This window comes from Petaurus breviceps, unplaced genomic scaffold (assembly GCF_028583685.1).
Source record: "Petaurus breviceps papuanus isolate PSGF00001 unplaced genomic scaffold, PetGlider_PUasm1.0 90897, whole genome shotgun sequence".
NCBI lineage: Eukaryota > Metazoa > Chordata > Mammalia > Diprotodontia > Petauridae > Petaurus > Petaurus breviceps.
This window is the reverse complement of record NW_027187374.1, coordinates 3,404,200-3,429,748: the sequence shown is the minus strand read 5'-3', so window position 1 is coordinate 3,429,748 and position 25,549 is coordinate 3,404,200. Positions and strand designations below refer to the sequence as shown.

Sequence of the window (25,549 nt, the reverse complement as noted above, 5' to 3'; positions counted from 1 at the left end):
GAGAGAGAGAGAGAGAGAGAGAGAGAGAGAGAGAGAGAGAGAGAGAGCTCAGATGTCATCTTTCAAGAAATCTTAAAGTAAAACTGCCTGGAATCCATAGGTATCCTCCTGAATGAAAATCCAAAATGAAAATTCCCAGTAACATCATAGTCAAAATCCAGAGTTTCCAGATCAAATAAAAAAATAGTATAAGCAGTCAGAAATGAAGAATTCAAGTGCAAAGGAGTTACAATAAGAATCACATATGATTTAGCATCCACATCTATAAAGGAGAACTTAAAAATATGATACTCCCCAAAGCAAAGGATATGGGCTTTCAGAGAAGAATATTGTACCCAGTAAAACTGAATATAATCAAGGGGCAGCCAGTGGCTCAGCAAGTAAGAGCACCGGCTCCAGTGTTGGGATAACCTGGGGATCAAATCCAGGCTCAGATACTCAGCACCACGCCCAGAAAAAACTGGCCATGTAACCATGAGCAAGTTACTTAACCCCAATTGCTTTTAAAAAAAAAAACAACTGAATATAATCAATCCTACAGGGGAAAAATGTATGTTTAATCAAACTGGGGACTTCCAAGTATTCCTGATGAAAATATCAAAGCTGCATATAAACTTTGAATTTCAAACATAGAAGTTAAGAAAAATATAAAAAGGTAAACTTGAATTAAAACAATAAGTGCTAAACAAAGATAAATTGCTTATATTTAAATGTAGGGATGTGATATGCTTGTCCCCTCTAAGCCCCAGGGGTTTAGACAGTCAAATTAGACAGAAGATCTGGGAATTGTTTAATAATGTCTTGGTGTTAAAAGAAGGATGGAGAGGTAGAGGAAGAGAAACACCCTAGAAAGAGGACAAGAAAAGAAAGGCAAATTTTTCTTGCACAATTGTGGTGCACAGATTGAAGTTAATAAAAACAAGGATAAAGGGGTGGAAATACTTGATGGAATATTTGAACCTCTGTCATATCCACAGGAAGGAAGAGTACCCATAAAGACATAGTTGATATAGAAATATTTAGGATTAGGCTTAAGCCAAACAAACTCTAATTAGAACTTACAAAAATATTTATAGCTCTTTTTATGTGACAAAGGATGCAACCTAAGCAGGTGACTATCATTTATAGAATGGCTGAACAAGTTATTAAATGGATAGAATATTAGTATGTTTTAAGAAACAATGGGGGTAGCTAAGTCGCACAGTGAATAGAGCACTGGTCCTGGAGTCAGGAGGAACTGAGTTCATATCTGGCTCAGACACTTGACACACTTACTAGCTGTGTGACCTTGGGCAAGTCACTTAACCCCAATTGCCTTGCCTTCCCCCCTAAAAAATACAATGAAAGGGATGGTTTCAGAAAAAGCTGGGGAAACTTCTATAAACTGATAGATTGAAGTGAACAGAAGCAGGAGAGAGATTTATACAGCAATAACAATATGATAAAAACATTCAATTTTGAAAGACTTAGGAACTCTGAACAAGACTTCAGAAAATGATTGATGAAAACTATTCCTAAGTAATGTAAAATTAGAGTGCAGAATTATAAATGTTAAGTAATGTAAATTAGGGTACAGTAATATAAATGTATTGAAAATTATATATATATATATACACAGGCTTATATTTATAAATATGCACATATATGGTTTTTATGTTTTGTGTGTGCATTTATCAATATGCCAATATATCCATATGCATGTGTGTATATATAAATATATAACACAAATATACACACATATGTGTATGTGTGTATATGTGTATAAATATATATGTATAAAATCACCTTCATTTTCAGATTTTAATATCTGAGACAATCCCCCCACCCCCAATCAGTTGTCTTCCATTGCCTTATTTCTGTCCCAGAAATAAAGGGACCATCACCCAAACTACCATTAGGAACACCAGAAAACAAAAGAGGGCAGGGAATACTGTGGGATACACATCTTCCTGTGCTGCATACATTTCTCCACTATCTGTTTGAGACATATAAAAGACTCCATCTTTCCTGATCTATCATCTAGTGATGATAGTTTTGATTCTGAGGAAATAGTTTCATGTATGAATAAATGTGTGTATATGTGCATGTATGTATATATCCATATTTCACCATACTTTATATGTATTATATATGTATATATACATTCATATGTGTTGAGAGAGATAAGAGACAGAGACAGAGAAATTGAGAGTGTGTGTCTTTTCTTTTAGACATGGCTAATGCAGAAATTTGTGTTCCTTGTTTACATATGTTTGTAACAGGGGCTTTTAAAAATTCTCATTTTGGAGTTGTGGTAGGAGGGAGAAAGGATGGATTTTTGCTGATTTAAAAATGCAATTTAATTTACTTTAGAAAGAGATATTTTTTATTCAACAGTTTCCATTGAGTGATAAAGTCAGAAGTCAGGTGGCAGCATTAACAATTTAACATAAACATAAAACAACAGCAACAGTAAAACAAGATTAACCTTATCAACCAAGTCAGACATGTAGTATTCCCTACTTATAGAATCCCACCAGTGGTAGGTACTTTTTCATGTCTCTTATTTGGGACTAAGGTTTATCACTATAATTTTACACCATAACTTTTTAACTGCTTTATTGTGGTTGTTTTCACTCTTTGTATTATCTTCTTGGCTCTGCTTAATTTTACTTCAGTTGATATATCTTCCAATGTTTGTATTTATATTTGCCATTACTTGTAGTATAATACTATTCAAGATTAATGTACTATAATTTGTTCATCCTTCCCCCAACTGATGAATATGGATTGTATATTTTTACTTCTTACTACAAAAAGTGCTGCTATAAATCTATGGATGTTTTGAGGAGTTTTCCTTGAATTTCTGAGGATAAAAATCCAGCCATAAGGAATCTAGGTCAAAGGATATAAATATTTTAGTAATTTGTGGCATCATTTTTGAGAACTATTTGTTCACAACCTTTGTGTGATGAGAACCAGAGATAGTTATAGCCTGCAATGGTCTAAATTTCAAGTCAGCAAAATTGAACATCCCATCCTCATAACTATTGCCAAAGAAAGACAAAATCAAAAGATTGAAAGAAGAGAAAATGTAAGATCTCTGATATAAAAAAACTGACCTGAAAAATAGGTTGAGATATAATTTAATAATCATTGATGCCCTGAAACCCATTTAAAAAAAGCAAAAGGAACCTAGACTTTATATTTCAAGAAATTATGCTGATAACTGTCCACATCCTTTGGAAACAAAGGATAAAGTATCAATCAAAAAGATCCACTGATGGCCTGAATTAAACCCATTAAGGAAAGGTTCTAGGATTTTCATAAACAAAATCTTCATCAATGAAGAAATCCAAGAAAAATCCAGAAAGAAGAAATTTAAGTACCAAAGAACCTGTCTGAACTCACAGAAGGCCTGGCCACTGTATAGATTTGTTTTGCTTGACTATTTATTACAAGTTTATTTTATTTTTCCTTTCTCTCAGTTTTAAGTTGGGGAGGTAGTTAGCAATTGTGATGCTAAAAAACGGTAAATTGAGGGTGGAGGGTGGAGTCAAGATGGCAGAGTAGAAACAGGACTTCCACGTGGCTCCAGCTTTTACCTTCCACAATCCATGTAAAAGGTGACTGAACAAACTTTGGAGCTACAGAACCCACAAAATGACACAGAGATGCTAACCTCTTGCTGAGGACAACCCGGGAGGCTGGCAGGAATTAGCCAGCACAGAGCTCTAGGAGCCGAGTCCAGACTCCCATAAGCTGGAGGTTTTAGCCCCAGGGTGGGCCTGACCACCTGCCAGCTGGAGGGACTCCAGATCATCAGCAGCTGTGGCTGTCTCCAGAATTATCAACACATAGATGTGAAGGACAAAGTGAGAGGTCAGTGCGATGTGGACTTTGGGACCAATAGTTGGGAGTGCAGCAGCTTCTGCCCCTAGGGCGAGAAGCCACTGAGACACTGATGCGTAGCCTGCACCAAAATGCAGCTTCAACTCCTGGCCTGGAGAGTGTAGGGGGACCAAGCAACAAATCTGAGGGGTAATCACTCTTGCTTGGATATGGATTGCAGTCTAGGGTGGAGGTCCTGGGGTGTGTGACCAGCTTGCCAGAGCATGTGGAAGCCTCAGAGAGGGCACCCAACTAATACCTTTGGCAGCTGAGAAAATCCCAGCATTTGGGAAGGAAGCTCCCCTGTCTGGTAACAGAGCCCTACTGTGACAAAAAACCCAGGGGTCAAGTGACTGAGGGGTGACATGAGAAGGCAAAGAAAACAAAACAAACAAAAGAATCCAACATTAGACTCCTATTTTGGGGACAAAAATGATCAAAGCATGGAACAGGAGGAAGACAGTGAAGTCAGAACTCCTGCACCAAAAGCTTCAAAGGAAAATACGAGCTGGTTACAGTCCATAGAGGACGTTAAGAAGCAGATAAGAGAAGTGGAGGAAAAATTAGGAAGAGAAATGAGAATGATGCAAGAAAATTATGAAATGAGAGTCAACAGCCTGACTGAGGAAAATCACACCTTAAAAATAGAATAACACAAATGGCAAAAGAGGATCAAAAAGGCAATGAAGAGAGGAATGCCTTGAAAAGCCAAATTTGCCAGATGGAAAAAGAATCTCAAAAGCTCACTAAGAAGCATCACTCCCTCAGATTTAGAATGGACCAAAGGGAAGCTAGTGCCATTAAGAGAAATCAAGATGCTGTTAAACAGATCCAAACAAATGAAAGAATAGAAGGCAATGTGAAATATCTCATGGGAAAAACCACTGACCTGGAAAATAGATCCAGGAGAGATAATTAAAAAATTATTGGACTACTTGAAAAGCCAGGATGAAAGAAAGAACCTAGAAATCATCCTCCAAGAAATTCTCAAGTAAAGCTGCCCTGATGTTTTAGAACCAGAAAGCAAAATAGAGTTTGAAAGAATCCACCCATCACCTCCTGAAAAAGATCCCAAAAAGAAAATTCCTAAGAATATTATAGCCAGGTTCCAGAATTCCCAGATCAAGGAAAGAATATTACAAACAGCCAGGAAGAAACAATTTGCATATTGTGGAAACGCAATCAGGATAACCCAGGATCTGGCAGCTTCTACACTGAGGAATTGAAGGGCCTGGAATATGATATTCCAAAGGGCAAAGGAGCTGAGATTAAAACCAAGAATCACCTACCCAGCAAAACTGAGTATCATGTTTCAGGGGAAAATATGGTCATTCAGTGGAATAGAGGACTTTCAAGCATTCTTGATGAAAAAACCAGAGTTGAATAGAAAATTTGACATTCAGATACAAGAAGCAAGAGAAGCTTGAGAAGGTAAATGAGGGGAAAAAATCATAAGGAACTCATCAAAATTGAACTATTAACATTCCTACATGGAAAAATGATAATTTTAATGGCTGAAACTTTCCTCAGTATGAAAATAGCTGAAGGGAATAGAAATACATATGACTATATTGGAGGGTATAGGGGCATATGAATACATATGTAAGTGTGGGTATATATATTTACAGGTATACATAGATAGAGGGCATAGGACCAATTTAATAGGACAGGATGATACTTAAAAGGTGAAATTAAGAGGGGAGAGTGGAATATAATGAGAGGAGATGGAGAGAGACAGAATGCGGCAAACTATCTCATATAGAAGAGGCAAGGAAAAATGGTTACAATGGAGGGGAAGCATAGGAAGGCAAAAGGGAATGGGTCAGCCTTATTCTCATTGAATTTGGCTCGGGGAGGGAATGAAATACACACTAAATAGGGTATCTCACCCAACAGGAAAGTAGGGGGGAAAGGGATGAGAGGGAAGTTGATGGAAGGGAGGGCAGGCTGGGGGGAGGGAAGTTGGAAGCATCCACTTTTGAAAAGGACAGGATCAAAGTAGAGAATAGAACAAGTGGGAGGTGGGATAGGAGAGAGGGAAATATAGTCAGTCTTTTACAATATATCTACTATGTTAATGTTTTGTATAGCTACACATGTACAACCTATACTGAACTACTTATCTTCCCAGGAAGGGTGGGTGACAAGGGAGGAAGGGAATGAATCTGGAATTCAAAGTTTTAAAATCAAATGTTTATGCATGTGTATATATACATACATACACACACATATATACTATTATTAATACTATTTTACATGTAATTGGGAAATAAGATATACAGGCACTGGGCCATAGAGATCCACCATATCCTACTGGAAAAGTCAAAGGGGGCATGGAAAAAGATATGGGAGAGAGCAGTTTGGAGGAGGGGATATCCTGTGGGACTGCTATTTTGGGGTGGTGGGTAGGGGAAAAACAGGGAGAAAATTTGTAATTAAAAATCTGGCAGTCATGAATGATGTAAATCAGAAGTTAATAAACATTTGAAAAATGAAAAAAAGGTAAATCAAAAACATTTTTAAATGCATAGATGAGAAGCAAGATAATTTCAAAAGAACATGTGGAAGTTTTAATACTTTCTTTTTATAAAGCAAGGAGTATAAAATAGAAATTCTTGCTTTTGTATACAATCCTTTTGTGTTCAGTTTTGCATATAGAAACCCTCCCTTTTGTTGTTTAAATTTGGAATGAAAATAAAATACAATTTTAAATTTTAATTAAAAAATAAAATCACTATTAAATGATCTCTGTGATTCCTTTTAGTTCTAAATCTATGATCTTATCTCTTACTGAATTAATAAAAATACTAATTTTACTTTTGGTAGCTTAAGTCTGGAAACAGAGTAAATGTTCATTATTTGGGTAATAGCTAAACAAATTGGAAAAAAATGAATGAAGTAGAATATCACTTTGCCACAAAAATTTGTGATTATGAAGTACATAGAAAAGCAGGTGAAGACTTAGGTCAACAAATACTAAGTGAAATAATAGAACCAAGAAAACAACATACACAATGACTACAAGCAATCTAAATAGAAAGAATGTTCTATTAAAATTGGGGGGGAAAAGAGGTAGGGAGGAAAAATATGGTCTAGGGAACAATATGAGCAAACTAATGGAGTCTCCAAGAGAAAAATACTCTATGTGGAGTTTTCAAGGGGTCGCTCTTAGTAAAGATGCACTGAATCAAATGTTTTCTTATTAAAATTGCTTTTTCCATAAAACATAGCACAGAATCATAGGGTTTGCTTGCATAGATTTAAAGATCATTTTTTAAAGAAAATTGGCCCTAACTATTGCCACCTTTTGAATCACTGTCATTTGAAATAAGAGTTGTCTTCTCTCTTGATAAAAATAGAAGAGAAACTAAAATGTTCACAATATGTCAATTTAGCTTCCTACAATTTGATATATAAATATGATGGGTCATTTTTTAACTGGTTCAAATCAATAAATATTTATGAAGTAACTACTGTTTTCTAATCATTTGGGTCATTCTGGGAAGTAAAAAATTTAGATTATTACCTCTAGAATTTATATAGTGCTTAAGTTATGCCTAGCACATTACATAAATTATCTTATTTCATATGGTCCCTTATTTTCCTGGAAATAAAAAGTTTTGGTAAGATATTGTCTATAGCTTCTTACAACCCATATATAGTCTAATGGTTCAACATTTACATTACTCAGAGGATTCAAAAATAATTTTACTGTTATGTCATATTTGCCACAGTATTGAGATTTCTGATATATGTGAGAGACTAAAAGAACACATATGTGATATATTTCTGTTTTTACCCTAGGGTGCAATTAGCAGGGCAGAGTGTGTCAGAATAATTGCCATGCCCAAAATATAGCTGGGGCTATTTCTAAAGAGTTATTACCATGGCATTTGTCTTTGACACCCAATCCTAATTCCTAAAATCTCCCATTTACTTTTCCTTAAACTTCTTCCCCTTCAAAGCACCCTTATTCTGACTACTAGTTTCTTATAATCCTGTATTTGTCTCTCTCCTAGACCTTCTCTTTCCCTATAAACATGAACACATTCCACTGCCATCTAAATGTCTTGTCTGTTATCCTATTTTTACTTTAGGCCTTATCAGCTCACTGGTACATGAAATAAGTAGTCATAGAGGTACTTTTGCTTTTAAACTCAGTACTTCCAAAGGCAACCCATACCATTTAAAAATATTTTAAGTGATTACAAATATTATGAAAAAAAATATTACAGTCTTAAAACTATAGTTCAGTGTGTATGACCTTGGTTCCTGGGTAAATTCTAGATGATATTGTGAAAGGGTTGATTTGTGACTTTCTAAAAAAGGAGGAGGTGGTTGATGACAGAGTCAACAAGGCTTTATCAAGAACAAGTCATTACACACTGGCATCATTTATTTTTAATTGATAGTTACCATGCCAATTGATTAAGAGAATGGTAGAGATAGTTTACTTGGAGTTCAACAAATTATTTGATAAAGTATTTCATGATTTGATTGTGGACAAGATTGAGAAATCTGATCCAGATGATGACAGAATTAAAGGGATTCAAGGCAGGAAGCAGTGGAGTGCACTCATTTCCATAAACTCCTCCAAACAGATCTAGAAAATGCAATAGACTGAATCCTTATGGGGAAATTCAGAAAAAAAAAGTCAAAGTGAGTCGTTTCTCCAGCCCAGCTCATTGTTGGGTGACAGGCAGGGAGGTTTGCTGACACTGGTGATGGGACTTGTCAGGAGCACTGGTTGGGCCAAGACCGAAGATGGTCTGTGCAGAAGTGCAAAAGGAGGTCTCAGACCCTATACCTAGGCATTGCCTTGGAAACCCATGTAAACTAGCAGCTTTTTGAAATCACTACTCAGTTTCATGTCCTAGGTCCAGGACAGAAAGGAAGATGTTTGAAAATCAACATCAACAGGGAGGTGGCTCAGTCCCAAAGTATAAAGCAGGGTCTCATTCCTAGCACGAAGTGCAACCTGCAGAGGGATAAACAGGGCAGGAATCCCAGACCCAGGAGGAGCATATAGTTCTGCCACTCTGAATTACAAGAACTTTTCAGCTAGATGGTAGGGATCGAATTCAATAGCAATCTATTCTTGCAGAGACCCACAGGTCAGGAATTTGGAGGACTTAGAGACAAGTAGGCCTGCAACCAGATCAGAACACTCTGGGAGCACTGAAAACTTGCAAGTCCATGGCCACACTGAGATCCTGGAGTAATACAACACTCAATATGCCAGAAGAATAGCAGAGAGGTACAGCCCAGGCTTTCCATCCAAAAGTTCAGCAGAGCCCAGTCACATCAGATCTAAGGTCAGGAGGCTTAAAGAATGGGTAAACAAAAGAATAGATCACCATCATAAAGAATTAATATGGTGTGAGGGATTCCAATACACAAACCCAGAAGGAGAAAATTACTCCAAAACATACTTCAAAGAAAAAAACATACATCAAGCACAAATTCTCCTAGAATTGCTGAAAGGGATGAAAAAAAGAATTGTTTTTAAAAAGTTAATGTTTCATATACATATATAAATGAAAAATATATTTTTGGACACGGCCAGTGTAAAAATTTATTTTGATTGTCCATACATGGGTTTTATTTTTCTTACATTTTCAGCTGAGAGGTGGGTTGGGGTGCACTAGTGAAAAGACAGATCTTGGCTTATTAAAACAAATGCATATTTTAAAAATAAAACAATCATAAATAATTATAAAATTAAAAATCAATTAAGGGGATTCAAAACTAGATTAATAGACTTCAGAAGATAGCCAGTAATTGTAATCTGGAAGGAAACTTTTACTGGAATTTCCCAGCAGTCTCTACTTTGCCTTATGAAGTTGAATATTTTTATTAGTCACGTATGAAAGTACAATTGACATCCTTTTGTTAGCAGATGATTTAAAGTTGGAAGGAGCAACTAACATGATGAATGATAGGGTCAGGATTCAAAAAGATTTTTACAGGCTAGATTATTATGTTTGAGAAGCTTCTATGGCTCCTTATTTCCTTTAGGGTAAAATGTAAACTTTTTTTTATTAGTTCTGTAAAATTATTCATGGTCTGTCTCCAGTCTGTTTTTGATTACACAATACTTTTCCTCATGTAGTCTATGCTCTATCCCAGTTTTCTCAAATGGTTTAATCTCAGGACCTCTTAATACTCTTTAAATGGTCTCTTAAAGAACTTTTGTTTTTATCAGTTATTATCGAATGAATGATAATCACCATATTCATTATTCAGTAATCTGAGTATTATTATGGAAACATGTTTTAGCCTTATGGACCCCTGGAAGGGACTTGGAAACACCCAAGGTAATCTCAACCATACTTTGAGAACTACTGTTATAGTCAAATTGGCCTGCTTGCTTTTCCCCCTTCTATCTTCTGCTTTTGTGCCTCCCTTTATAGAAGACTATTCCACACTTCTGTTCTGCACTGTCTTCTTAGCTCTATCTCTTAAAACCTCTAGTTCTTTGCCAAGGCTTAACCAAAAGACTCTTTTATTTAAAAGATCTTTATTGATTCCCCCAGCTAGCAGTGTTCCTACTATCATTGTGCTATGAATATGTTGTATAATGCTAGCAGAATGTTAACTCCTTAAAGGCAGGGATTGTATTACTTTTGTATTTGTATTCCCAATATCCAGAACAATGCACAGAACACATTAGATATATAATAAATATTTATTGTGTCTGCAGTAGCAAGAAGAAATTTAATTGGAATAAATGTAAAGTCTTACCCACAAGTGCACTTGTGGTCAACAGACATCTCAAATACTAGATGGAAGTATGTGACTTCATTTGAAATATTATCTAGTAGCTTTATTGAATATTCAAATATTTAAAAGGATGGCATGTTGAAGAAGGATGAACTACTTGTCAACAGATCTCAGAACTGCAAACAATGAATGGAATTTGCAGAGAGGAATGTTCCTAACAATTACAGCAATCCAGAAAAGTTTTCTTGGGAAGTAGAAAGTTTCTTTTCACTTCAGGTCTTCTAGAGACTACTTGATGACCACTTCTTGGGAAATGTTATAGAAGAGATTCTTGGATTTGTAAGGGGTTAAGATTGCTGACCTCTGAGGTCTTTTCAAAATCCAGGATTCTATGATTCTTTAATATTTGCCCTCCTGAAGGTTGTTGATAATTCTATTCTCTGGGGCCAAGGATAATATGTCTAATTCCTTTCCCACATATTAGCCCTTTAAGTGTTAAAATAAAGCCAACATGGTTCCTCAACTCCTATATCTTCTTTTTCCTAAGTCAATCATTCACAGTTCCTTTACCTGATCTTCATTTGGCCTTATATTGATGAGGTTAGAACTAATTTAAGTTAAAATTCATAAACTTCCAAGGGTGCTACCTCCCTGGGTAGGTAGCTAGTGCAAAATTGTACTAGGTGCTTGGGAGGGATACAAAGATGAATATATATATATATATATATATATATATATATGTACATATATATATGGCACAGATATAATAATTTTTAATCATTGTGATATAGAAAAAATAGTTTCTATCTTTACAGTTGAATTTAAATGTGAGGTTGATGGTAGTGGTTTTAAAAATGAACTATTGTGGGGGGAGGGAGAAGGAATTTGTTCAAAATAAATAGAAATTTTTTCTGAACATTTCTAGAGTAGTGCAATTTGCAAGGTAAAAATTCTTAACTGAGTCCACCAGTAAATCCTGCTTCTTTGGTAATGCACACTCAAAGAGTTCCTTTCATAGCTACAGATAAAGGATTTATATCAATTCTAAAAGCCACAGCCACTAAATGTCAGGTACATCTTTTCTTCACAGATGTTTTGTAAAGTATAATTTTTATTGATATCTTTTGTTTTTTTAATGTCATGGGAAATTGTCCCATTATGCCCACCCAAATCCTCATGCCAAAAAGATCAATATATCAAAAAATAGTTTTTTTTTAAATTAAATTATATGTTTATTTTTAGTTTACAACATTCATTTCCACAAGATTTTGAGTTATAACTTTTCTCTCCATCTTTCCCCTACCCACTACCCCAAAATAGTGATCCCACTATATACCCTCTCCCCAAATCTGCTATCTCCTATATCCTTCCCCATCCCCCCTCCAACTTCCAGTAGGGCAAGATGGATCTCCATACCCCAGTGCCTGTAAATCTTATTTCCCAGTTACATGTAAAATAATAATAATAATTAATAATATTTTTTAATATTTGATTTTAAAACTTTGAGTTCCGGATTCTTTCCCTTCCACCCTCATCACCCACCCTCACTGGTAAGATAAGCAGTTCAGTATAGATTGTACATGTGTAGCTATGCAAAATATTTCCATGGTGGATATATTGTGAAAGACTGACTGTATTTCCCTCCATCCTATCCCGCCCACCACTTGCTCTATTCTCTACTTTGACCCTGTCCCTTTTCAAAAGTGTGCGCTTCTAACTACTCTCCTCTCCCCATCCTGCCCTCCCCTCCATCATCCCCCCTCTCATCCCTTTCCCCCCTACTCTCCTGTAGGGAAAGATAACCAATTTAGATTATATATCATTGCCTCCCTAAGCCAAATTCAACGAGAGTAAAATTGAGCCATTCCCTTTTGTCTTCCTGTTCTTCCCCTCCACTGTAACACTTTCCCTTGCCTCTTCTATATGAGATAATTTATCCAGTTCTGTCTCTCCCCATCTCCTCTCATAATATTCCTCTCTTACCTTGAAATTTCACCTTTTAAATATCATCCCTTCCTATTCAATTGGTCCTGTGCCCTCTGTCTATGTATACCTGTATACATATATACACACACTCACATATGTATTCATATGCCCATATACCCTCCTATATAGACATATACATGTATGTATACATACATATATAAATATATATGTATACATTTATATTTCCTTCAACTATCCTCATACTGAGAAAAGTATCATAAATTACAATTATCATTTTTCCATGTAAGCATATAAATTGTTCAACTTTGGTAAGTTCCTCATGATTCCTTTTCCCTGTTTACCTTCTCATGCTTCTTGTATTTGAATGTCAAATTTTCTATTCAACCTTTGTTTTTTCATCCAGAATGCTTGAAAGTCCTCTGTTTCATTGAATGACCGTATTTTCCCTTGAACCATTATACTCACTTTTGCTGGGTAGGTGATTCTTGGTTTTAATCCTAGCTCCTTTGATCTCCAGAATATCATATTCCAAGCCCTATGATTCCTTAATGTAGAAGCTGCTAGACCTTGTATTATCCTGATTGTGTTTCCACAATATTCAAATTGTTTCTTCTTGGCTCTTATAATATTTTCTCCTTGATCTGGGGACTCCAGAACCTGGCTAAAATATTCCTAGGAGTTTTCTTTTGGGGTTCTTTTTCAGGAAGTGATCAGTGGATTCTTTCAATTTCTATTTTTCCCTATGGTTCTAAAATATCAGGACAATTTTCTTTGAGAATTTCTTTTTTTTAATGTTATTGATTATTATTATTATTTGTCTTTTTGGAAGGAAATTGGGGTTAAGTGACTTGCCCAAGGTCACATGGCTAGTTTTTGTGTTAAGTGTCTGAAGCCAGATTTGAACTCAGATGCTCCTGACTCCAGGTCTGGTGCTCTATTCACTGTGCCACCTAGTCACCCTGAGAATTTCTTGAAGGATGATTTCTAGTTTCTTTTTTTGATCATAGCTTTCAGGTAGTCCAATAATTTTAAAATTATCTTTCCTGGATCTATTTTCCAGGTAAGTGGTTTTCTTCAATGAGATATTTCACATTGCCTTCTATTTTTTCATTTGTTTGGATCTGTTTAATAGTATCTTGATTTCTCATGAAGTCATTAGCTTCCATTTGCTCCATTCTAATTCTGAAGCAATGATTCTCTTCAGCGAGCTTTTGAAATTCCTTTTCCATATGGCAAATTTGGCTTTTAAAGGCATTCTTCTCTTCATTGGCTTTTTGGTCCTCTATTGCCATTTGAGTTAATCTATTTTTTAAGGTGTTATTTTCTTCAGTCAGGTTGTTGACTCTCTTTTCATTATTTTCTTGCATCATTCTCATTTTTCTTCCCTATTTTTCCTCCACTTCTCTTATTTGGTTTTCAAAATCCTTCTTGAGCTCCTCCACAGCCTATAACCAATTCATATTTTTCTTGGAAGCTTTTGGTGCAGGAGTTCTGACTTCATTGCCTTCCTCCTGTTCCATGCCTTGATCCTTTTTGTCCCCCCAAAAAAGGAATCTAAAGTTGGATTGCTCTGCTTGCTTTGCTTCTTTTGCTTGCTCATGTTGCCTCTCAATTACTTGACTTCAGAGCTCTTTGCCACAGTAGAACTATGCTTCCAGGGAGGAGAGTTTTGTCCAAAATCACTGGAATTTTTGCAGCTGCTGGAGCTATTAGTTGGTTGCCCTCTCTGTGGTCCCCCTGCCCCAAGCTCTGCCTTGCTGGTCACACACTCCAGGGCATCTACCCAAGACAACTATCCAGATCCAGGCATGTCAAGGCAAGAGCAATTACCCCCCTGAATCGATGCCTGGTCACCTTATGATCCACAGGCCAGGAGCTCTGAAGCAACAATGTAGAGGTGGCTGCAGGGCTGCCATGCCTCCATCACTTTTTGTTCTGGGGGCTGAGGCTGGACCTTACTTTGTCCCCCCCACCCAGGTCCAAGAGAGTTCTTCACTGACCTTTTACTTTGTTGTTGGCATTTATGAGTTGATGTTTCTGAAAACCACCACTGCTGCTGGTGATCCCCTCTCCCAAAGTCTATTCTAGCCACTGCTGGTTGGGGCCTCCCTGGGGATAAAACTGCAGGCTCACACAGGGCTGGGCTCTGCTCCCAGCACACTGTGATGAACCCTTCCTGTCCACCTTCTGGGCTACCTTCAGCAGGTGGTTTGTTTCTCTCTGTCACTTTGTGGGTTCTGTAGCTCTAAAATTTGTTTAGAGTCATATTTTATAGGTATTTGAGGTGGTTATGTTGGGAGCTCACAGAGTTTTCCTGCTTCTGCCATCTGGGCTCTGCTACCCTCTTACCCCCAAACAATAGTTTTAATTTTAAAAGATAAAGAAAGTTTTAAAAATCAGCTAAAAACATTCAATTAATTGAAAACTTCTGAAAATATATGCAATGTACCACTCCTTTTGGCCTCTTGTCTCCACAAAGGAGTGAGATGGGGTATCTTGTCATATCACTTTTTTTTGTAGCCATGCTTGTTCTTTGTAACTTCCAACATTCATTTTTTATTTTTTTGTGGTTGTTCCTTCTGTTGACATTGTTATAGTAATCATGTATATCTTTTTTTTTTTACATTTTTCTTGGCTTATTTCACTCTGTAGGTCATATAAATATCTCCACATCTCACTATATTCATCAGATTTATCATTTGCTATAGCATAGTAACATTCCATTATGCTAACTTACTAGAATTTGTTTAGCCATTCCCTTAATGATGGACATCTACCTTGCTTCCAATTCTTTGCTACCACCAAAAGTGCTGCTGTAAATATTTTGGTATTTATAGGAATTTCTTTTTATCAATGAGCACATTGGGGCATAATCCTATAAACAAAATCTGTGGATAAAAGATTATGGACATTTTGGTTACTTTATTTGCAAATTATTTAATTTTCAAATTGTTTCTCAAAATGGTTTTATTTATTCACATTTTCAGCAATAAAAGTTATCTTCCCACACCCCCTCTAACATTAACTATTTAGCATCTTTGGCAATTTGGTGAGTATAAAGTAAAACCATAGACTTCTTATGATGTCCATTTTAGTTATTATTAGGTATTTAAAGAGTTCTTTCATATGGTTGTTAGTACTATGCAATTCTTTTGAAAACCATTTTCCCACAGATTTTCATCACAACTCTTGGGGAAATAATATACACATGACAATGTATATATAATTTCACAAACATATACACACCCAATATCATAGGTAAATAAAAAGATATATAGACATGCATATATAATTGCACGCACATTTGTATGTAAGTTTTCTGTATATCTTGGACAGTAAACTCTTATCTTAGAAATTTGATTTAAAAAAAAAGATTTTCTCCCCATTTGATCATATCCCTTTCTTTTTTTTTTTTTTTTCAAATGAACAAGTATTTATTAAGGAGCTTTCTTATGTGCCAGGCACTGTGCTAAGCACTTTGGATACAAAAAAAGGTAAAGGATGGTTTCTGTCCTCGAATGAGCTCACAATCTAATGGGAGAACATGCAAACAACTATGTACAAATAAAACACATACAGGGACAAACTGGGGGATAATCTCAAAGGGAAGGCACAAGCAAGAACTTGTATCTATTTCTATTAAAAGAATATATTAAGAATAAAAATCCAGAAAGATAACTACCTTTAACTTACTATCCTAACCATAATTTTACCAAAACCCTAGTTTAAAACTCAAAGGCATCAAATCCCACCGATTTGACTTTTCTCATTATATGCTTTTTCATACCTTTTTCTTCAATTGATACTGGGTTTTCTCTCTTCACTTACGATCAGAATTCTAAAGCTTACAGTCTTTTTATATATAGTCCAATAGTGCCTAAACCTGGAACCAGCCAGCAAAATCAAAAGAGAATAGTGACCCTCTGTACCTTAAGATATGCTTTCACTCATGTAAAACCAACCAACCAACCACAACAGTCATGTAACAGAGATACTAAAAAGGCAGGGAAAGAAACCAGTGGTAAAAAACCCTGGAAAGAGTACTTTTTTGGGGAGTGGGGGAAATTAACTGCCCAGATTATGACTGGAATATAGGCATCCCACTGGGATCAAAGAATTGTGTTTGAATATCACTGGCCTGCTGATAATCATAGGTCTCTTCTGACTTGCTGTGGTTCAGCTGCATGTTCGTGGAGTAGTTTGGAAGATATTCCATGGTGTGGGGGCATTAAAACTCATAGTAGTCTGTGGTTTCATGGAATAGACCTCACTAGTATTATTTCCAAAGGCAGCCCTCAAGTCATTGGCAGGGTAGGGGTGCTGAAACATCTGGTTTTGATAAGCACCCTCTCTACCATTCTGGAACTGGTTATTCCAAGTCTGGTTGTTCCATATTGGAAAGTTTCCAGAAGGATTCATCATATAGTCCTGGTGAAATGGAGAGTAGAAGCTTATGTACTCCCCAAGAGCTGATCCATTCTGAACCATACTCATACTATTGCCATTCTTTGACCACATGGTATGTGGTCATCTCTTTGACTTCATTCTCTGGTTCTGAAACCAGGTCTTGACCTGTTTGTAAGTAAGGTTCAAATTCTCAGCCACATTACAGATCTGCTGTGGACTGAGGTATTTTTGCTCCATGAATCTGCTGTTGAGTACATTTAGTTGAGCCTGAGAGAACACTGTCCTCATCTTAGGTTTTTTGACCAGACTCTGATCTTCTTTTCCCTGATGGATCTTGGGCTTGTTCTGTGAGGAAAGGTTGCTTGAAGTCGGACAAGTGGCAGAGTCAGGAATATCTTGAATAAACATATCCATGGATGAAGAAGGAGAAGTTTCTTGGAGCTTTTCTGGACTTTGTACTTGGAAATTACAGTAAGGGTTTGGGGAGGTAAATGGCTCTGGTCGGGACTCGGAGATCCAGGTGTCGTAAGGGAAGCTGACATCGCTTTTGGGCCGGCAGGGCTGGAGGTCATGTTTTAGGGAAGATGCTCAAAGGAAGGGGTTCAACCTGGACAGTCTCAGTTAAGTCTAGAAGCAAAAGCCTAGAGTGTATGGTTGGCCAATTGCTTAGCAAAGTATCGATCACATCCCTTTCTAATCCTGGATGTATTCATTTTGTTTAGGTAGCAACTTTTCAGTTTTGTATAATTGAAGTTATCTATTTTATTTTTCCTAAATGCTGTTTTCCTCTGTTTGATTAAAAATACATCACATACATGTAGATATGAAAGGTACATGATCTGCTTCTTTCCCAATTTCCATCATATGATTTTTAATATTAAGATCATGAATCCATTTTTAATTTCTTGATGTTGATGTTGTTTGACATTAGTTTATTCCCAATTTCTACTGAACTGCTTTTATGTTTCCCAGTAGTCTTTATAAAGAGGGAGTTCTTCTGTAAGTAATTTATGTTTTCCAGTTTGCTAACCACTGCATTATTGACTTCCATTATTTCTTATTCACCACTATCTAGACTGTTGCATTGATCTCTTCTATTTTTTAATCAATACCAAATGACTGTGATTAAGGTCTGAAAATGCCATTCCTCTTCATCCCCACATTATTTTTCATTCTTTTAATTAATGTTTTGATTTATTTTTTTCTCCAAATGAATTGTCTGCATAAAATCCTATAAATAATACATTTGATATTTTAATTAATATAGCATTAAAACTATAAATTAACTGTCAGTACTGTCATTTCTGTTATATTGATACAGTGCAGAAATGAACAGCTGATATTCCTCTAGTCATCTAAATTGTTCTTTATTTTCTAAAAAATAATTTATAACCAGGCCAGTTAGGTGGTGTAGTAAATACAGCACTGGCCTCGTGTCAGGAGGACTTGAGTTCAAATGTGACCTCAGACACTTAACACAAAAACTAGTCATGTGACCTCGGGCAAGTCACTTAAACCCCAATTACCCTCCAAAAAGCAAAAATAGTAATAATAATGATAACTTATAATTGAATTTGTACAAGTATTTTTATATGTTTTAGAAGACTTTATGCATTTTGTAGATATTCTTTAAAAAGATTTCACTTTTTATTGTTACTTTTGGAGGTTTGTTATATTAAAAAAATGTTGATTTTTGTGGGTTTATTTTCTTGCCTGAGATTTTTCTGAAGCTCTTGTTTTCAGTATCTATGCTGATTCCCTAGGAGTTTTTAAGTAAATTATCATTTCATCAGCAAATAGTGACAGTGTCTCTTTTTATATCTATCATTACGTTAAATTTCTTTTTCTTGTCTTATTGTCTTTAATAGCATTTCTTGAACAATTATCAAATAATAGTGGGTGAATTGGGTGGGAAGATATATAGTAGTGTCCCCATAGAAAATGATTGCTTGTTTTTGATTTTAGATAGATATTTTGTATGGTATTCTTTTTTAAAAGACCCATTTATACTTATACTTTGCAGGGCTATTTAGCATATAAATTAGTGTTGTACTTCAACAAAGGCTTTTTTCTGTATTGATTGAGATAATCATATGGTTTTGGATGTTTTGGCTTTTAACATGATCAGTAGCATAGATTGCATTGCCTGTATAAATCTAACTTGGTCTTGATGAATGATTTCTCAGGTTAATTGCTTATAGTCTGCTTGACAGGATTTCATTAAAAATATTCATGAATGATTTTGACATAGAGTTCTCATTGTTTATTTTATCCTTCCCTGGTTTAGTTATTCAAACTGTCTTTATCTCAAAGAAAGGATAGGATGTTTTCCTTCACATATTTTTAGACTTACTTGTGTAGCATTGGTACTAATTATTCTTTAAACTTTTATAAAACATGCCAGTACCTAGAGCTCCCCTCACCCTTTTAAATTTCTTTACAGCTTTCTCTGATTCATTTTTTGACACTGGATTATTTAGGACTTATACTTGGTCTTCTATCATTTTGGGTATTTTAAATTTTTGAAACTATTTCTGTGTTGTTGGTTTTTTTTTGTGTGTGTTCTCAATGCTGTTAGCACAACAGATTCCAGTTTGTTTTATTTCCTCTGGTTTTGTTGTGCCTTCACCTTACATTTGCTTTCTTTGTAGCATCATGTAGTATAATTTTAAATCTCTAATTATTGTGAATTTTGTCATTTTCTCATCTGATAACATGTTTGTAAGTCCTTTAAAAAATTCAACTGCTGTATAAGTATTTTATTCCAGATACTAATTTTTATTCAGTGTATTTTTTTTTTACTTTTTTAGGTATGTTTCTTCTAAGCAACAGGTAATGGGATTTGTTTTATTTTCCAAACTATTACTCTAATTTTAAAATATTATTTAATTCATTCATATTTAAAATTATTTACATTTTCCTTCATTTGTTTTTTTTCTCTAAGTGATTTTCTCTTTATTCTCTAATACAATACTTTGTCTCTTCAGTTATTTTTGCTTAATCTACTTTGAGATAACTATTTCCACAAGATCTTTTCTCCGCAACCTCAATTCTATACCCTCCTCATATTTTTATTGCCCCTTTCCCCAGTATTATACTTTATTTAACTTAATTCCTTTTCCTTCCTTCTTTATATCCAATTACATAATTCTTCTCCTCTTTTTCCTTCTCCAAATAAGCAAATTAAACTAATGTTTCTCTTCCTGTTCTCACCTTCAAAAACTTTGATTGGTAGGTTTTTTTTTTCATTTTCCAGACAGAATTTTTCTAAAAAAAAGAATTTCCTTCATTAATTTATTTCCCTTTCTGTCTTTTCTAAATTTGTATTATTTTATTCATGGACTTTATACTTGTTTATTCTTTTAGTTTCATTACTCCCTATGAAATTAAAATTTCTAAAAGTATGGATTTTAAATTTCCTCTTCTAAATTTCTATATCATTACCTCATAGGACTTACTCTCCATTTTTTTAACCTTCTCTGCCTCCCACATGGGGAGGAGGCTGTGTCCCTGAACCTCATGACTTTTGAGGTGATAGACACAGTTGTTGGTGCACTTAATTGTTATTGTTGATAGGGCAGTTGGCCTAGTGTCAGGAAGACCAAGTTCAAATCTAACCTCATACACTTATTAACCATGTGACCCTGAGAAAGTTACAACTTCTGTCTCAGTTTTCTCACCTACAAAATGAGGTTATATTAACACCTATACCACAGGGTTATAGGATCAAATGAGACAATTTTGTAAAAAGCACGTGACACATAGTAGGTGCACTATAAATGCTTATTCTTTTCCTTTCATTCCCTGACAAAACTGTTTCCAGCCAGGTGCCAGTCCCCTTTCCTTCAAGTATGGTATAACCTTATATACATGTTGGCTCTCTTCTATACTCCCTTCTCTTCTTCAGTTCTCTGGAGAAAAAATGATATAGTACTTCATCATGCTGCCCCAGGCAAAGAATACCTCTGATTTTCCAGTACTTCCACCTCCTCTATAGGGGGTTTGGGGAAGAATTGAATTCTGTCACTTATTTCCACAGAATGATGGGGTGAGAAAAGGAAGAGTGTGTTGGCACGGACTATAGCAGCAGCAAAAAAATGCCTATGTGGATACCAGAGCCCAAGTCTAAGGTTTAGGTTTGGCCATCATTTCATGGTGTGAGAATTGACTGAGGAGGGCCTCCAAGTGAGAATGTTAGGGATTAAGGAATAAATTTTTTATTATTATTAATCAAGTTGTTTACTTGTAAGGTTTCTTAGTTTATTGGCCAATGTAAACATCTGCAATTACTTTAACTCTTCTGTGTAATTATTTTGAGATTTTTTGGATCAGAGAAAATGTCTACTACTCCTTTTTGTTGGTCGTGTGATCTAGAAGTCCCTCACACCTGTATTTTTACTATTACATAAAAGTATTATAATCTAGGTAGATAGATTTGGAATTTCTTTTTAGTTACTAGGTAAAAAAGAATGGAAAAATGATCAGTTTTTTCCCTGCAGGGAACTTTCAATTGAAGAATCAATTGGGCCTTTCCTCAAGCCTGCTTAATCCAAAAATTTTATCATTTACTTTGATGAAGACAGATGCCTGCTATAACATTTATGAATAGAAAACTAATAGTTAAATTACAAAAATGTGATATAAAATTATCTTGAATTGCAAGGTACTAAATTGTAATTGTAAGGAACTAAAAGTTAATATGTGTAACTACCATCCAAAAAGGTTTAAAAATCAAATCTCTCAATAAAGTATGGAATACAACTTAACTACATGAGAATTCATTATAAATAGTGACTTTATTATACTAAAAGGTCAACATGAATTTGTATAGTGCTATGGTTGTCAAAATGGTAATGTTATCTTAGTCTTTGGTAACAGGAGTAAACCAATAGAAGACATGAGAGTTCTATTATACTCTAGTAGAATGGACTACCACATCTAGAATTCTGCATGGAATTTTGGGAATTACATAAATTGATAACCTGGAGTTTATTCAGAAGGTTGTGACTAAACATTTTAGGTTTTGAAGGAGTTGGATAAGTAATAAAGGAAATATTTAAGATAGACAAGACAGCTGTTTTTCAATTTTTTAAGGGCTATCAGCTACAATAGAAATTAGATTAATCTGTGTCTACAGAGGACAAAGTGAGAACCAATGGGTAGAAATTACAAAAGGCTAGATTTTGGATCAGTGTTGTAAAAAAAATCTTTCTTACAACTAGAGTTGTCTCAAAAGGTACTGGAATGCATTGGGAAGTAGTGACTTCATTGATCCTGGAGATATTTAAGAGGATGCTAGATGACCATCTGATGATTGTTTTAGATGAAATTCATGATCTTGGTTGCTATTGTCCTAAATGCCCTCCAGTTCTGTCATTTTCTTGTGATAATTTATTATTTACAAGTAATTTTAACATTATAATCTACTCTATTAAAATCATCCTCTGATTCTTTATTGTGAGAAGGGGGTGGCAATATTCTTTAATAAGTCTTATCATCCTATATGTAGTCCACATGTTTGGTTCTCTGTTACCAAATATCTCTATCAATGAAATCATAGATCCTTAATATGTTGAGGTATAAATGTTATTAGCTGCCCCTTTGTAATAAAATGGGTACAATGCCATGTAACACAATATAGTGACCTTAGAGTCAATACTATGACCAAGTCAATTAACCTAAGCTTAGTAGTAGAGAATATACTGATCAATATTGGTAGAAGAATGAGATCACAGGTCTTATTTTTAAAAATTCTGTTGAAGCATGAGCTAGAAAGGCAATCTTCCACCTGGAATGCTATAATGCCTCCTTTAGGATAAGCAGATTCTGTTTCTTCCCTATGCTGTGAAGTTTGTCTTCAGTTTCCTGCTGTCCTTTTACAAAACCAGTATACCTTGTCATGCATCTACTTGAGGAAGCAAGGGGTTACAAAATGATCTCTCTTTGTCCACAGATTCACATCCAAGTCTTCCCTCTTTGAGTAATCTCTACACTGTGCAATAACACAAAGCTTTCTTCTCTGTAGGTGGAAAATATTTATTATTCAGTCTTTGTCTCTGATGACATTGGCAGCATCCAGGGGCTTCTTGTTAAAATTTCTAACCCTTGTTAATTCCATAGGCCCCAAACTCAACTGAGATATACCACTTAAGTCTTCCTACCAGTGTAAGGCCACTTTAGTCACTCAAGAGGGTGTAGTGACCCTTTTCTCAATTGTAAGACAGAGGAGATCACTAGCAGCTGCAGTTACAGGACAGCAGGGAACCTGGTCACAGTTCCAGGGCCAGCAGGAGTACTAGTGTTCATGGCTACAGGAGAACAGTGAAGACCAGAGAACAGGCCAGGAAAGCAGTTACCACTGTTATTTGGTCAATTCTGTTTTTTAAAGTGTTATTTTCTGCAGTATTCTTTGTATTTCTTTTACCAAGCTGTTGGCTCTCTTTTCTTAATTTTCATGCATTGCTCTCACTTTGTTTACAATTTTTCCTCTATGTCTTATTTGATTTTTAAAGTCCTTCTTAAGCTCTTCCAGGTATTTTTGTTGAGCTTGTATCTAATTCACATTTTTCTTTGAGGCTTTGATTGTAGCTGTTTTGACATCATTGCCTTCTGGGTTTATGTTGTCTTGATCTTCCCTGAGGACATAGTAACTTGTTATGGTCAGGTTCCTTGTTGTTTGCTTATTTTTCCAGACTTGTGAGAGTGAAGCAAATAGAAAAAAGACACAAAAATCTACCAAAGAAAACACATTAAAAAGCAGAATTGGCAAATGGAAAAAGAGGGTCAAATGTTTATTGAAGAAAATAATTCCATATAAATTGGAATTGGGCAAGTAGAAACTAATGATTCTATGAGACACTAAGATACAATCAAGAAAAATAAAAAGAATGAAAAAATAGATAAAAATATGAAATATCTCATTGGAAAAACAAATGGCCTGGAAACTAGATTAAAAAGAAAGAATTTAAGAATTGTTGTTTTTGTTGTCCATCATTTGTTTTTGAAGAGGACCAATGACATCATGGGCTGAAATATTCACTTGAATTGGATTTAAGTGAGGCAGAGTTACACAAAGTTGTCTGCCCCACTCTCTCTTCCAGAATCATCAAAGTCTAATAGCAAGACAAAAGTCAGGAGGCCACTGATGGCCTGGGATGCATTGGATAATCTGGAAATCTTCAATGTCTGACCAAGCTTCAAGTGTTCCATATTAAGTGCATTAGCTACATTCATGAATGTTGGAACAAACTTTTCTCATCCACCCATTCTAGAAGAGTAAGTCTTCACAGGCTTGGTGTAGATATTCCCCTAGCTCACCAAGGTGTTACATGCTTTGTTGATCACCCCTCTAGATTTTAGCCCATCTGCCAAGATGTTTTTACCAGGGTGTAGCTACTGTGCATACTTTAGCTTTTTGGAGTCACAGGGGAAGGTTTGGTGAAAGGTAGACACAAAAGATAAGTGAACAGCCCTGAAAAACAATCAGCAGGCCCTTATACCAATGGTCCTAGTCCTCCCTAAATACATAATGCACACTGATTCAAGAATTATTGTACTACCTGAAAGCCATGATAAAATAAAACTAGACATTATATTTCAAGAAATTATTAAAGAAAACTTCCATGATATACAACAAGCAGACAGTAAAATAGACATCTAAAGAATCCACTGATCATTTCCTGAAAGAGATTCCAAAATGAAAACCTCTAGGAATATTACAGCCAAATTCCAGGGCTTGTAGGTCAAGGACAAAATGTTTCAAGCAGTCAGAAGAAAACAATTCTAATATCATGGAACCAAATTCAGTATTATACAAGATTTTGTGGCTTCCACATTAAAGGATCAAAGGGTTTGAAATATGACATTCTGGAAGGCAAAGGAGCTAAGATTACAACCAAAAATAATCTGTTTAGCAAAACTGAGTATAATCTTTCAGGGGAAGGAATGGGTATTTAATGAAATAAAGGACTTTTGAGAATTTCTGATGAAAAAACCATAGCTGAATAGAAAACATAAAAAGAAAAATCATAAGGAAATTAATAAAGTTAAACTGTTTACATTCCTATATGGGAAAATGATCATTGTAACTCCTGAGAACTGCAGCATTATTAGGGCAGTTAGAAAGTGTATACTTAGAGGGTATGAGTGTGAGATGATTATGAGGGATTAACTTTTAAAAATTAAAGGGTGAAAAAGAGGAATACACTGAGAGGAGGGGAAAGAGAGGGGAAGAATGGAAAATATTTTCTCACATAAAGAGGCAAGACAGGAAAACTTTCACACTGAAGGGAAAGATGAAGGGCAGAGAGGGCAACACTTGAAACTTATTCTAGTTAGAATTAGCTCCAAATTGGAAAAACATCCACACTCAGTGGGTTTGGAAATCTATCTTACATAACATAGAAATAGGAAAAGAATGGGACAAGGAAAGGAAAAGGTGACTCATAGAAGGATGGGTAGATTAAAGGAGATAGTGGTAAGAAGCAAAACAAACTTTTGAGGAGGGACAAGGTGAGAGAGAGAGTGTGAGGTACAGAGAGAGAGATGGAGAGAGGGAGAGAGAGAGAGAGAGAGAGAGAGAGAGAGAGAGAGAGAGAGAGAG

The 25,549-nt window shown here is 35.5% G+C and overlaps 1 protein-coding gene and 1 pseudogene across 1 annotated transcript in view; one reads left to right on the top strand and one right to left on the bottom strand.

Annotated features, from left to right (window-relative positions):
• DSCAM (DS cell adhesion molecule) overlaps positions 1-25,549 on the top strand; it is an 870,593-nt gene that overhangs the window by 199,447 nt on the left and 645,597 nt on the right. The gene's annotated exons all lie outside the window — the stretch shown is intronic.
• Positions 16,162-25,549, bottom strand: part of LOC138151530 (putative homeobox protein NANOG2) — a 20,037-nt pseudogene continuing 10,649 nt past the window's right edge.